The sequence below is a fragment of the Elaeis guineensis genome, chromosome 7, assembly GCF_000442705.2.
Source record: "Elaeis guineensis isolate ETL-2024a chromosome 7, EG11, whole genome shotgun sequence".
In the NCBI taxonomy this organism is placed as follows: Eukaryota; Viridiplantae; Streptophyta; class Magnoliopsida; order Arecales; family Arecaceae; genus Elaeis; species Elaeis guineensis.
In genome coordinates this window covers 73,369,233-73,385,159 of record NC_025999.2, presented here as the reverse complement: position 1 = coordinate 73,385,159, position 15,927 = coordinate 73,369,233, and the positions used below count along the sequence as shown (strand labels likewise).

The 15,927-nt window shown below is 37.2% G+C and overlaps 1 protein-coding gene and 1 long non-coding RNA gene across 6 annotated transcripts in view; one reads left to right on the top strand and one right to left on the bottom strand.

The window, feature by feature from the left end:
- The window catches only part of LOC105049002 (MADS-box transcription factor 51), a 145,203-nt gene that overhangs the window by 55,349 nt on the left and 73,927 nt on the right, over positions 1 to 15,927 (top strand). The window lies entirely within an intron of this gene.
- The window catches only part of LOC105049003 (uncharacterized), a 118,666-nt gene continuing 103,460 nt past the window's right edge, over positions 722 to 15,927 (bottom strand). Inside the window, exon 4 of the long non-coding RNA XR_832718.4 lies at positions 722 to 1,289. This is a non-coding gene — a long non-coding RNA (uncharacterized lncRNA). The remainder of the gene's footprint in view (positions 1,290 to 15,927) is intronic.

Sequence of the window (15,927 nt, the reverse complement as noted above, 5' to 3'; positions counted from 1 at the left end):
AGTGGAGAAAAAGAATAGAAGTAATAGAGAGAGAGAGAAGATATAAAAACGAAGTGAGAGAGAGGCAGCTGAACCAGGCTTCAAAACATCTGCTTTCCTTTCTACCAAAAAAAAAAAAAACATCTGCTTTCCTTCTGTCATATGTCACTTCCGATGCCAAAAACAAGGTCACGTAAGGCCCATCAATCGCCTATCGTATCCTAATTTGAGCCAAATTAGGACTCAATTACGTCAGTAAACAAAATCTAACAAAATTTCCTGAACTAACTATTCAATTAATACTTAAGAGGACTCCTAATTATGCTCAGCAGTGTGGCACGTTTTCTTTGAAGGGAAGCAATGTGGCAAGTGTTGTTCATGCTATAGTGAAATATGAGCAGTACCACCTATCCAAGATTCTAAATCTCATGGGACAGAAGTATTTTGATTTCTCCATGGAATAAGACATCCCACTATCTTGTCCCATCCTAGCAACAATTCTGATCATATGTCCCGATAGATATCCTCCATTTCTCTCTCCTTTTTCTTTCTTTCCTTCTTTTTTTTTTTCCATTTTCTTCTTCTTTCATTTCTTTTCTTTTCTTTTTCTTTTTTTTCTTATACTTTCTTTCTTCTTTACCTATTTCTTCTGTTTTCTCTTAAATTTCTTTTTTTCTTTTTCTTCTCCTTTCCTTTCTTTCTTTCATTTTTTTTCCTTTCCTTTCAGTTTTTCCTTTTATTTATCTTTTCTTTCTTTCTTTCCTCTTTCTTCTTCTTCTCTCTGCATGGATGGATTTCGAAAATCCCGACATCATCCTAGTCTTATGTTCTCATAGGGATGGGATCACTAGGATGTCCTCCAGGACGTAAAACCTTGCTTCTATTAACTTCAAAACTAATATGACATTTGTATATTAAAAAATTAAAGAAAATTCAAAAGATAACCAATGAACAATAAATTTGGGGTTGTTGGATGACATTCCAGTAACTCCTTGCTTTACAAATGGTCCTTGTAGCTGGATGGGGGCCTAAAATATTTTAATTGCTGCCCCAATGTCTTATCTCTTTATTGAATTGATCAGCGACCTGCATGCTTAATGGCTGATTTTTGTAGCTATCGTGCCCTTCCCAAGTCTTGAGCATTTGATCTTCAATAATTTTTGCATCATCCCTCCTTTCTCTTGGTGTCCTTTTTTGGTCTATATGTGGTCTCTCCTTCCTCCGCTTCCTATTAGGTGGACATGGTAGCTTGGAGGCTGAGTTGGAGCCATGGATGAGGTGTGACTTGGTTCAGCCTATTGAGACAGGCCCTGCAAAAATTCTTCAGCCGAGGTTTGTTTTGGAAATGTGGAATGTTAAGAGTTCAAATTATGCATGGTTTAGAAAGTATTATGTAGTCTAGCGTTCATTTTTTAAAAACTGAAACCCAATCTGTTTTTTTTGAAAACTAAAATTCTGAAACCTATTTGGTGGTCACTATGATTGCATTTTGGAGAGGCAATAGTAATAGCAGTGATAGTGGTGGCAGAGATGATAGGTAGCTGGTGGCATAGGTGTTGCTAGGACTAGCAGCCAATGGCGCCACTCCCCTCCCCCCAAGCCTATATCGCTCCACTCACATTGCCACTCAAGCTAATGAGGTATACTGAGCTTGAAATTTGATATATATTTTTGCATCATTTATTGAAACCCAATTTGTACCTCAATTTATTATTAATAAAAAAAACTACACTAACCTTGCTCACACAACATCCATATGAATTATAGAATCCATTACAATAGCATATGATTATGATTTTAAATACCAAGAGATATAGCTTAGTGTTATAGAATTCACTTAATACTGATACTCGAGATGGTGGATGTCCTATCTCATCATAGCTCATTTATTGACTCATCCAATCTCAAGATTTTGTCAGTGCCCCATCCAGATCAAGGTGATGGAATACTTTTCTGTCTTATAGGTAGGATTTTTTGAACTGTCCTAAACCATCCCAAATCGGATGGTTCAGGCTGTGCCGAAATCGGATGGTTTAGGCTGTGCCGAATAATATCGGTGGGAAATCGATCCAATTTTGACGTACAAAATGGCACAATGGAGTCTCGAAAGGAGAAAAAAGAAATAGAGGAAGAGAGAGGAGGGAAAAGGAGGAAAGCAAGAGAGGGCCTCCGACAGCTGTTGGAGGCCATTCGAGCTCTGTTGAGCTGGTAATGGAGGGAGGGAAGGAGAAAGGAGGAGACCGAGAGATCGGAGTTACTAGATCATCGGAAGGATGTCAACACCGATGCGACTTCTCTGACAGTCGGCGAGTGAGCGTCGAGGGCGGCCGAGATCGGATGAACCGAAAATGGTCTCCGCCCTCTTCCCATGCAAAATAGAGATTTGCTCCTTGCTCCTGTTCTGTGTTTTTTTTTAACGAGCGAAGTCAGTAACTTTATTGCTGACTTCACCTTATTTAAAAAAAAAAAAAATTGATTGAAGTCGGCAAATTGTTTCCAACCTCAGCCATTTTTTTTTAAAAAAAAATAAGGTGAAGTCGGCAACTGCGTTGCCCACTTCGTTCGTTACAACCAAAAAAAATCGAAACAGAGGTGAACCCCTATTTTGATTCCGACCTCCTGCGTTGCTGGCTTCATTCGTTATAACCAAAAAAAATCAAAATAGGGGCAAATCCCTATTTTAAATCCAGCCTCCTCCACCCTCCTCCGGCCTCTGCTGCCCTTCACTCCCTCGAAGCTGGCTCACCGGCCGTCGGAGAGCTCGCAGCGGCATCGCCACCCATATGGAGGCCTCCGAGGATCTTCAATGATCTGATGAGTTCTTCGCCTCTCTCCTTCCCTCCCTCCAGCCTTACCAAGCTTGGAAAGAGCTTCGAAGGCCTCCAGAGGCCCACTCTTCCCCTCCCTCTTTTCCCCTCTTCCTCTCCTTCCTCCCTCTCTTCCTCTCCTTCTTCTCCCTCTCCCCTTCTCTTTTGTGTTGGTTCACACTGGTCCAATCTGGTACAGATCCGTATCGACTCATACCACTGACCGGTCGACCGGCATGGATCCCGGTTCCGGCTCCGGAAATCTTGGTCACAGGGATTTAAAACTTTGACCATAACCATCAAGCATCTCCTAACAATCCTGTTTTGACCTTATGAATTTATGTTCATTAATTATACCTTAGAAAGGATATTTTTGGTGTTATCATAAGTAAGGTATGCTGTGCAGTATGGGGATCCATACTTATTGCCCAATATTACAGTATGGTATGATATCATGTTGTTCCATTCCTAGCTCATACTGACACAACTAGAACCGGCAAGGCAGGGTGGGAGGGAGAGGAAAGGTAAGAAAAGAAAGAGGGAGGGAGGGGGAGAGGGAGGCTAAGAGATGGAGAGAGGGCTTTTAAGCCCCTATCTATCTCTTGTTGGATTTCTCGAATTGAGGAGTAGAACCTAGTAATCCGTCCGTACGATTTGGTACATCTTGAACCAGACGATTTGGGATGGTACTGCCTTCCATGATTGTATACTTATTAAGACTATAATTACCACATGTTAGGTACCGACATCCTTTGTCCCCTTTCTTGTCACTTTCCTAAATTTCTAATCTCATATTTTAAGCACCTCTCCCCAGTGGAGCCTCTTCATTACTATTGTTGTAGTTGTCATAGAAGCAAGGAATGTTTACATAGGATGCCAAACTTGCAGTTGGGGATGCACATCAAGCAGGTTGGGCTAGCCCAAAGTAGTCTCAAGCCTGGACTAGGTTGCTCTGCTTGGTTCCTGCACAGCCTAGCATGTGGGCCCAAATCAGCCGGAGAAAGCTTAGGGTGTCTTCAAAATTATGAGCTCAAGGTGGGGTGCATTGCCTCCCCCCACTCGGAAATTTGTGCTTCCAACAAGTATCCTCTGTTATCAATTTTATGACATTTGGTGTTGTGCACTGTTTAATTTATTGTCTATCGATACCATTTTCTAGGGTGGGATCCATGATACATCCTTGAATTGGGGATTGCTAGTGTTTTGGTCTTCTCCTTACAATTCTTTTACCACACCTTAAGATGGAATTTCTTGGAGTACTGTTGGGATTGGAATAGAGTTTGACAGTTCTTCCTGCACAAAAATGAGTTAAACATAGCACTTCGGTGCTTCAAGTTGTCATCTTTCTGCTAAAAAGTTGGAATTTTTGCCTGCAGTTGGCATCTTGGTGGAATTTGTTATTGTGCTTGTTGCTGCTTCGAGGGAGACTAAGATTGCTTCTAATTGCTAAATTCCTAATAAATTAAGTGAGTGCGTTGGTGTGGCTATATGTGGCTTTCGAGTTTAGGCTACCAAATCTGTTTGCTTTGGAAGCTCAATTCAAAATGGAGTTGCCCATGTGAGACTGAATAGGATAGGACCATTGACATGCTCATCGGCCAACCAAACTTTATGTCAAATTGTTGATAAGGTTCAAAATTTTATAAGAAATGAGAGAAGTTACTTATGACCGTAAGTAACCATTTTGTGTTTGAATTAATTTCAACATGTTATTTAAAGAATTCACTTATTATAACAGACAAAATAAATTGTCAACCAAAGATCACGAATTAAAAGTTCTAAAATTTTGTTTTATAATAGATCAAAGCAGAAATTTCTTCCAATCTTTTTCAATAATTGTTGAAAATCATGTTTATAACTACTTTGATTCCATAGTTTATGTAAAATTTTTGATTGGAAGAATAATTACTCAAAGTCTAAACAACTAGTTATATTGTATATAACATTTAGGATTAACTAAGGTTGCAAATGGATCAGGTTGACCTGTGATCCGACCGGACTCGACCTAATCCGACCTACATTAAAGGATCTAGAGGGTTGGATCGGATTCTAAAATTAGATCCGTTCTATTTTTTTTGATCGGGTCTAGGATATTGAATTCAGATCCTACCTAATTTGGCCTGCTTAATTTATGGATTGATTTGGATCTTATACTCAATGACCTGACCTGACCTAATTTGAACTCAATATTGGACCCAAATGGCCGAATCTATATCACAAGTCCTAACGTGGGTACTCAATATTGGTCGTGAAAATTAGACATGTAAACTTAGTTCTTCTCCATTGTAATTTATGCGACAATGTTCTCTTCCATACAGAGAGAAGGAAAAATAGAGCTCACTATAGTTAGAAAAGCAGAGATGATACTCATATTCTAGTGTTCCCCAATGTGTAAAAAATATCCAAAATTTTAGCAGCTATTTTCGTAGTATTAAAGAAAATTCTTTTCTTCCTCCAACAACACTTGTTTGCAAATGATTGCCATCAATGTTATCTAACCTACGTGATAGGATTTCTTCAAGTACTTAAATCCAATATGTTCATAGCTCAGAAAATCTGGAGATGGATTAGAAATACTTAAGAACAACATAAATATCTCCATAAAGGCTTCATGAATGAGCTCACAAGAACCAATTGGAGGGTGGGATCAAAATGATTAAAGATGGGGAAATTCTGGTGTTTATTCTATTCATGTTTTTGCATGTTCGTTTATCAACGTGGATTTGTAGCTCCTCATGCTGTAGCAATTTCGAATTGCCTTGGTCCAGAGAAGGTGATAGTATTTAATTGGAAGGTAACCAACTATGAAGTACTCGACGATAATTTAAAGGCATTGGATTGCTTTTAAAGTTTGTACTTTGTAGCAATCATGAAGGACAATCAAAATCTCTTTCTGAATTGTTGAAATATGAAGACGATCTAGAGGGACTTCAGGCACCAATTGCATATTCAACACCCTCCTGAAAGTATTTATAACATTTGGAGTAGTATCGAAATTAGATGGAACATAATTGTTGTAATGATAAGGATATCATGGTGGTGGGTGTATGTTGTATGGTTAGAAACAATCTCTTTTCTATGAAAAGAAGTAGATGGGATTATAGATCATTAACATGGTTAGGAAATGGGTGCAGCAGTATTTTGGGATCATAGATCCAGACCCGATTCAAACTCAAATCGGACCAAAATTTTTCAAGTTAAGGTCGGATTATACATGAACCTGACTTGACCCGAATGACCCATTGGGGCAAAATTTCTATCTATGGACCTGATCCAATTTGACCTAATCTTCTATTGGGTTGGGTCTAGGTCTAACATTAAAACCTGAATAAGAAAATAGGTTGGATGGGGGTTACTCATGATCTGGTGCAGCCCGATACATTTGCACTCTTAGGATCAACACTTGAAGTCCAGACAAGATGGGAACCATCTTGACCATTCCATCCCATTCCATTGAGATCCTGGCACTTGGGATGAGTATCGAACCTTGAAACCTACTTACAGCCTCCATCCCAATTGTCCTGCCTTCATCCTGGTTGGATCACGCACTGGTATGGCCATCCTGTCGGGACATGCCCTAATTTTTTTCTTCTCAAGATGATGCTTTGAACAGCCGACACATCATCTGGAGAAAAAAGGACTATGTCGTTCGTATGGACCTTTTTTTTGGGCTAATGCATCAGCTTCAGCATCATTGCCAAGGGGGAGGAGCACGGCCTTCGCCTGTTAGTTCCTTTAATTTTCCCATGAAGAGAGCAAAGCACACGAGGAGGGAGGACCACTCGAAAGGAGAAGGGAGGAGAGAGAAGGGAGGATGGAGGAAGGAAGCATTTGGATTTTTTGATGAGGAGCCATTAGCCATGGATTGGGAGGGAGGAGGGTATCGACTATCAAGCATGGCCTAAGGCCCTTTTCCTGCATGGGTTCAGGTTGCATCTTTCGCGTGAAATAATGATTCATATTCTTTTGCAATGTCATCCATTGCAAGGATTCAGGTCTCAGCGGGATGTCCAATAGGACATTGGAATAGGGTACCATCCCATGTATTGGGATAGACCATCCCATTAGCATCTCAATTTGGATGCCTTGAGACATTCTCTGTCCCAAGTATCAGGATGGGATGGGACGGCGGCGTGTCCCATTCCATAGAAAAATCGGGATAGCTCCATCCGACGGGATTTAAAATCTTGATCCGTTGGATCATGGCATCACACCCCACACAACTCTCAAAACACTCCAAAGTCTTTCATTCATCGGCCTATCCCAATCTTGAAGTGATGTTCGTGTGATCCATTGGTTGATTTGTCTGAAGAAAGGTGAATCATTCTTTTATGCAAAAGATACAACCCTTACCCTTCCTATCCATGTTTGTTAATCACCTCAATCCTTGGTGGAGTCCATCTGGCAGCAATTGCGGGAGTTCGAAAATGATATTTTGCGACTGATCATGGTGCACACATAAGTGCACAACTCTCCAAGTTGATCCAACAATGAACTTGCATAAATCATTCTTTTGGGGTGAATCAACCATATGAGTTACAATATTTTTTGGGGTGAATCTAAGGGTGAATCATTCTTTTGGGACAAAAAATCTCTATTGAGGAGTAACGAGAGTTTTTCCCCCCTCCTCCAAGACTTATTAAAGGGAGTGGAATACTTATAGGGTGAAATTGATGTGCAATGGTTGATCTGGCCTAAAAGTATTATCAACTTCCTAGTCTGTTATGATAAGGTGACCACTTTTCACTTTAATTAATACTTCAAACAAAATACATGACTCTGTATATTTCAGGCTTGATGAGATTGCTGAAGAGTATATTGTTCAAGTAGTTATAGATAATGGAGCAAACTATATGTAAATAAGAAATGATCGGATGCTAGAAAAGCAAAATCTATATTAGACCCCTTGTGTATTGTATAAACCAGATGATGAAGGATATTGAGCAGCTACTTAAGGTAAAATTCATAGTAGAAGGTGGGCAATTAGTATAGAAATACATCTACAATTATACCTGGGTATTTGTTTCTATGAGAAAACATGTATAAGGAGAGCTGCTTAGGCTAAGGTTGACAAGATTTGCCACTAATTCTATAGCATTGAAGAGCATTCATGATAATAAGTTTGGTTTGAGGGCTATGATAACTTCGATGAATGGACTTCCAAATATGCAAGGACAATGATGGACAATGTGTTGAGGGTATTATATTGAGTAATGATTTTTAGGACTGGTTCTCTGAGATGGTTAAGGCAGTAAAGCCCTTGATGTAATGCTGTGAATAGTGGATACTGAGAAGTTCCCCCCAGATGGACTATATATATCCCAAGATATTTGCTTGCAAAGAAGAAATTGGAGAAGCAATAAGACAGAAGAAAGCAATACCATATTTGCATATCATTGAGGACAGATAGGACACTCAAATGGGAAAAGAATTATACTTGGTAGATAAAACTTGCTTGAATCTCAACTTTCATTTATCTTTTATCAAATAAGTTGTAGATATATTTATTCTTAATTAATATTATTCTTATTTCTCACACAATCTATTATTTAAATCTTAAATATCAATATGATCATAACATTGCCTTGCATGAGGAGCTGCTAATGGCCTTGAGGAATATAATGTATAGGCTAAAAAATGATCCAGACTTGACTGTAGAAGCTATAAGTGAGATAATAAAAAAGTAGATGCTTGTCATAGTAGGATTGCTAGTGTGTTTTTGAATTATATTAATTTAACTTTTAATAAGAAATCTATATTGATGGGGCAAGAAAAACTTTTTCAAGAGAGGAAAGGGAGCTTTGGAGATCAAGATGCATACAGTTCCATATCTAAAATATCACCAGGTACAAATATGAGATAATTTTTTATTACCTTTGCATCTATATATAGCTAAGGATTTAAGCATTTATATACACATGTATTATTTGAATGTAAGAGAGCAGTGAGTCTATTGGGGCCATGGTTTTATGTCTCGATGGGATGGAGGGTGTCCCAACCATTCCGTTCTCGTGAAAAAATGGGACTGGGATGGGCTTCAGACTTTGAAACCCATCCTTACGATTAGAGAAGAAAAAAGAGGAAAGAAGTGAAAGAAAGATGAAGAAAAAGAAAAAATAAAAAAAAAATGAAAAATGAAAAAAGAAAGGGAGAAGAAAAAGAAAGGAAGGAAGAAAGAAACATAAAAGAAAGAAAGAAAAGAAAGAAGGGAGAAAGATAGAAGATATTTACTGGGATGCATGACCAAGACTACTATTAGGACGAAACGAGATAGTGGGGCATCCTATTTTATAGAGAAACTCAAATACCTTTGTTCCACGGGATTTAAAACCTTGGTTGGGGCACATCCACACTAAATCCAAGAAAGATTGCCATGCAAATCCTATTATAGACCATCTCATCAAGTTGGCACGAGTGCAATTGGAGTACATTTGTCTTGATCCATATAAAAATCAAAAATTATCTAACTACACAAAGATTGAAAGATTTGGTCTTTTGTCCACTACAACATGAGATCAAAACTCAAGCATGTCAATGAGGGGAAGAATGTAGACAAGATGACCCATTCGAGGAAGACTTTATCCATGATAAGGAGAATCCTATGCTGAGCTGAGTTGTAGATCAAGAAGCATATAACCCATCAGTGTTGGATGAGTTAGGAGATGTTCCCCGACCATGCAAAATAATAGCACATGGGGCAAAGGTATGAGAGGTGGATCTATGGGCAGCCTCTTATTTATCCCCCTTTCAGAGTGAAATGCAAGATACTGGAAGAGATGATGGTGGATCAGGTAGCAGACAATCTGAGGATTCTGATCAATGATTTTATCATGGAATGTTTAGTACAAGACATCAAACAAGGGTCTTTAGAGATAGCCAGAGCATTAGGACCAATAGTAGAGGTTGGATAAGTCAACAAGTAAAGGCCAATGAAAGCTCGAAAGGGAGTTAGAGAGTTGCAATTAAGGAGCGATGGAAAGTCCAAATCAAAAGGAAAGAAAAAAATTGATTCAATAGAGGCAATTGATGGTATGCAGGATTAAGATGATAATAATGAGACATTTGAGCTCTTAGATCTCGAATTACCTAGATCATCTTATAATAATAGTGATGATGATAATGATAGCAAGAGTGATTATTGATTTAATGATCATGATGGTCAGGATAGAGGTGATAGTGAAGCATGTAGAATCAGCCCTTTTATTGAGGCGGCAAATTTCACCCATGCTATGCATGACCAAGGCCATGGAGCTAGATCCAGATCTAGATATTAGGATGAGGAGTTGCTAGCTTATAGGAGGGGAAGAATTATTGTATGATGTAGGGCATAGTTTGTAGATATTTTAGATTGCTTTCACGAGTTGAGAATAATTGAAGAACATCGATGTCAGGCATACTTGAAGTTTATAGAATGGATGGAGTAAGATACTCTGAGAAACAGATTGAAGTCCGAGCAAGTTAGGTCATCATTATCATCAACTAGAGTAGGATCCATTAGAATAGTAGATAGCCAAAGTGCATATTATGGCCATTCTCTTTCTATGAATGATTTAGATATATACTGTGATGGAGGTCCAATTGGACTAGCCCAATAGAAATCAGCCCAAACCCATCCAAAGAAAGAAATAGAAAAAAAAAAGAAGATAAAGACTCCCGCTAGGAGTTCTTCCACCCAAATTCATCAGAGAGGAAGCTGATTCTGGGGAGAAATCGACTTCCCCTCTGATCTATAAATAAACCTCCCTCTCTTTGAGACCCTCCATTGGTAATCTTCATGCCTTCTTTCTCCCATCGAAGTGACGGCATTCCATTCTTGTGCCCACCAAAAATCGGAGCCGAAGTCATCATTAGTTGCGAGGTAAAGGTCCCTGCCTTCTCTTCCTCTTCCCTTCCTTCCCTTGGCCCTAGGCCTCATTGCTGACCACTGATTTTGTCGGAAAACCACCTCAAAGACATTCCCTATTTTTGGCCTTTTTCCTTGATTTGTCCGTCGTTCTCCCTCTCGTCCTTGGCCATCCACTACTCGGCCGCAACCACCATCCATCGTCGGATCTCCGATCATGCTACCACACCTCATCGGAGCACGAGCCCCCCCACCCTGTCCCTCTATTCGCTAAGAAGAAAAGAAAAGAACAGAAGAAAAGAAAAAGAAAAGAAGAAAAAAGATTCTCTTCTCTCTCTCTTCTATGATTTCTCTCTCCTCTCTCTTTCTCTCTCTATTTGATTATAGATCCTAACATGAACTCGAGATGATGCTCTCAAAGATGCCTGGATTCACTTTGATATTCGTGCAAGATGTAGGACCCCACCCCAACCATGTGGAATATCTTTGAAAATCACTATTGATGAATTCTATTGATCAATATTAATCTTGATCCAATCTATGCTTTATGATTTCTTGAATGAGTCACTTAGATTTAACCCTTATTTAGGAGACCCTAAATTGCTCCATTGCTTGAACAGCCTGTTGGGTCGACAACCCAATCTACAGTTTTTTTCCTTATGATTGAAGTTATCAAATAGAAATTAATTATACTTTTAATATATTAAATAGATTTGATAAATTCATCAAGTGAAGTTTGAAGGGCTAGGACGAAAGATGTAAGTAACTCCGACACTTCTTGCTTTTAAAATTATCGACTTTTTTATCATGAAAAAAATTATTTTAAGTTTTCATAAAATAAGAATCGAGCATATGCATTACGAAATTAATGATTTATCGTAATATAATGATTGTATGAATATTTTATTATGAATGACTGGTTTATGAAATATGAAGTCCATATTTATGAAATTTATGTTTTGTCATAAAAAGAATGATTCTACGATTGTGTTACTATTAAAATTTATTTATGGATTATGGACTTTATAAAATTATCTGTATCTTATTTGTGCATGATTTAAGAAAATATAATTTGGTGAAATATGATTTAAGAATGTTTATTTTAAGAAATATGAAAAAATGCTCTCAGATAGCTATGTATAATCCTGTCAATGGATAATAGTAATTGGCATATGATCCTACCAGTGGGTAATAGTAATTGGCATACAACACTGCCAACAGATAATAGTAGTTGGTATATGATCCTGGCAAAGATAATAGTAGTAGGTATATCACCTGCCAATGGGTAATAGTAATTGGTACATGATTATGATCCAATCACGAGTATAATAGTGACCTTAGCATTTAATCTTAGAAAACTATTAAGAATCATGATATGATAAAATGATAGATGATTTATGATTTTATATACGAAGTTAACATGATTTATGAATTTGTTTATGCTATGCATTAAAAATTATGTTTATGTAAAATTGCATGATTTATACATATGCAAGAGTACATTGATTTATAATATATTGTTATTATAAAAATTTTATATTTCAATGATAATCTTTTCTAAATGATTTATTGATGCATGTATAAACTTATGCTTGATCCGGATAAGATAGTGTAAGGTTTACTTACTGAGCTGGTGTAGCTCATATCTTTTTCTTATTCTTTTTTGTCCAGACGAATAAAGTTAGGAACCAAAGATGATCCAGGCTTGGGGGTCTATGTTAGCGAGCTTGGAAATTATTTGATAATCATAGACTTGTAGCTATCTATTGATAAGTTTTAAGATATGAGTTTTTGATATTTAATTTTGGATTTAAGTGCTCTGAACCAATCTTGATTTATTAATTTGATGAATAATGAAATTGAACATCTCGTTATGTCTTATTTAGATAGATTTTAGTTGATTACGATTGATAGGCTTTGTGTTATCGAGGGCGACACCCCACGATAGCATGATTGTGTTATGTCCCAGATTTGGGATGTGATATTTTTTGGTATCAGAGCAATAGATTTGATCATGAATGGAACTTAAAATCTAGTAATGGGTAATTAGGTCTCATTTAGCTAGATACGTTTAATTGAATAATAGTAGATAAGTTTTCTTAGAGTTCCTATTGCTCATTTAAAGAAGCTAATTAATGCTAATATTTTTGATAGATGTCGATGAGTAATCTTAGCAAACTGTACCACTAGGAGAAAAAGAGCAAGAATAACTATGAAGAGAGATGCCAACCAACCAATCGAGCAAGCTCCTAATGTGCCAATCACTCAGATAGACATTACTAGAGTTTGTGAAATGATGGCTCAGCTTGTTCAGCAACAACAGCAGACACAAACTGCTTTTCGATCTACAACATCTTTAGAGTCATTCTATAAGAGGTTTAGAAAGCTCAATCCATCACTATTTGAGGTGGACCAGATCCTCTAGTCGCAGAGATCTGGATTCGAAAAATAAAAAAAATATTTGATGTACTACAGTATCCTGAGGATATAAAGATTAGACCAGCCATTCTCATGCTAAAAGAAAATGTTGATTTTGATGGACTGCAATAAAAACTACATATGGGAATGCTAATAACCAGTTGACATGGGAGGAGTTCAAGGAGATGTTTTATGATCAATATTTCCTTGAGTTAGTAAGATTAGTAAAGGAGAACGAGTTTTTAGCTTTGAGATAAAAAGATGATATGACAGTACTGGAATATGCAAACAAATTCAATGAGTTAAGTCAATTTTGCCCCTGGCTTATAGAGTCTGAAAGAAGCAAAGCAAAGAGATTTAAGCATGGTCTAGGATACAAAATTCGATTCCACTTGTCCCCTCACCTTTTTAACAACTACAAGGATGTACTGGAATGAGCTTTGAAAGTTGAATCAGATATTAAAAGATCAGAACAAGAAAGAGAGAATAAGAAGAGGTCTAGACCAATAGAAATTCGGATTAACCAACATGACAACTTAGAGAATCACTCTAATAAGAAGAAAGGAGCAGAGACTTGTGAGTATTGTGATAGAAATCATAGTAGGCCTTGCCATAAGAAACTCGGAATGTGCTTTGAGTGCGGGAAGAAAGGACATTTGGCATGGGATTATCTTAACAAAAAGAATGGCTTTAAGTTTACCAAACTCATTGATTAGAACCAAAACGAAAATGCACGAGTATTTGCTTTGGCTGAGCAGGATGCCAATACAAGTAATCAAGTTATTACAGGTACCATTCTAGTCAACCCATAAATGCTTCTATGTTAATTGATTATGGATTTTTCTCATTCCTTTGTGTCTTTCAAGTTTAACTACATATTTAGAGAATTGAATAGGCCACTATATGTTATCTCTTCACTTAAGAAAAGTTATTCTCACTGATGTTTTGTTTAAGAATTTTATCATTTTAGATGAAAAGATAGAATTGATGGAAATTGATCTAAGAGTTTGGTAAAGATGATACGAAGATTAAGTATGCTTAATTATTAAAGAGTGAAGATATACCAAGTTTTGAAGATGAAACTATTTTTATAAGGGTAGAATGTCATGGCCCGGTCTAATTGGACCAGCCTAATAGAAATCAGCCCAAACCCATCCAAAGAAAGAAATTAAAAAAAAAAGAAAGAAAAAAAAAAAAAAATGAAGACTACCGCTGGGAGTCATCTTCCACCTAAATTCATCGGAGAGGAAGTAGATTCCAAGGAGGAATCGACTTCCCCTCTGATCTATAAATAATAAACCCTCCCTCTCTTCAAGACCCTCCATTGGTGATCTTCAAGCCTTCTTTCTCCCATCGAAGTGACGGCATCCTGTTCTTGTGCCCACTGAAAATCGAAGCCAAGTCATCGTTGGTTGTGAGGTAAAGGTCCCTACCTTCTCTTTCTCTTCCCTTCCTTCCCTTGGCCCTAGCCTTGTCGCCAGCCACTAATTTTGTGGGAAAACCACCGCAAAGAAATCCTCTATTTTTGGCTTTTTTCTTGATTTTGCTGCCGTTCTCCCCCTCGCCGTCAGCTGCTGGCCACCGTCAGCCGCACCCCCACCCCCCATCATTGGATCTTCGACCGTGCCACCGCACCTCGTTGGAGCACCAACCCCCCACCAGTGTCCCTCTATTCGGCCAAGAAGAAAAGAAAATAAAAGAAGAAAAAAAGAAGAAAAGGAAAAGAAGAAAAAAAAAAAGAAAAAGAAAAATTCTCTCTTATCTCTCTCTCTTCTAGGATTTCTCTCTCTCTTTCTCTCTCTATTTGATCCATGGATCATAACATAAACACGAGATGATGCTCCTAAAGATGCTTGAAATTGCTTTGATATCCATGCAAGATGTCGGACCCTACCCCAACCATGTCGAATATCCTTGAAAACGACTATTGATGAATCCTATTGATTGATATTGATCTTAATCCAATTTATGCTTTATGATTCCTGAATGAGTCACTTAGATTTGATCCTTGTCTAGGAGGCCCTAAATTGCTCCATTGCCTGGATAGCCTGTTAGACGGACAATCCAACCTACAGTTTTCTTTTCTTATGATTGAATTTATCAAATAAAAATTAATTATACTTTTAATATATTAAATAGGTTCGATAAATTCATCAAGTAAATTTTGAAGGGCTAGGACGAAAGAGGTAAGTAATCCCGACACTTCTTATTTGCTTTTGAAATTACCGACTATTTTATCATGAAAAAAATTATCTTAAATTTTCATAAAATAAAGATTGAGCATATGCATTATGAAATTCATGATTTATCGTAATATAGTGATTCTATGAATATTTTATTATGAATAATCTATTTATGAAATATGAAGTCCATATTTATGAAATTTATGTTTTGTCATAAAAAAAATAATTCCACGATTGTGTTACTGATAAAACTTATTTATGGATTATGAACTTTATGAAATTATTTAGTATTTATTTATGCATGATTTAAGAAAATATGATTCCATGAAATATGATTTAAGAATGTTTATTTTAAGAAATATAAAAAAGGACTCTCAGATAGCTATGTATGATCCTGCCAATGGGTAATAGTAATTGCCATATCATCCTACCAGTGGATAATAGTAGTTGGCATACGATCGTGTCAATGAATAATAGTAATTGATATACGATCCTGTCAATAGTAATAGTAGTTGGTATACGATCTTGCCAGCGGATAATAATAGATGGATATGATTATGGTCCTATCACGGGTATAATAGTAATCTTAGTATTTAGTTTGAGAAACTATTAAGAATCATGATATGACAAAATGACAAATGATTTATGACTTTATATATGAAGTTAACATAATTTATGAATTTATTTATGCTATGCA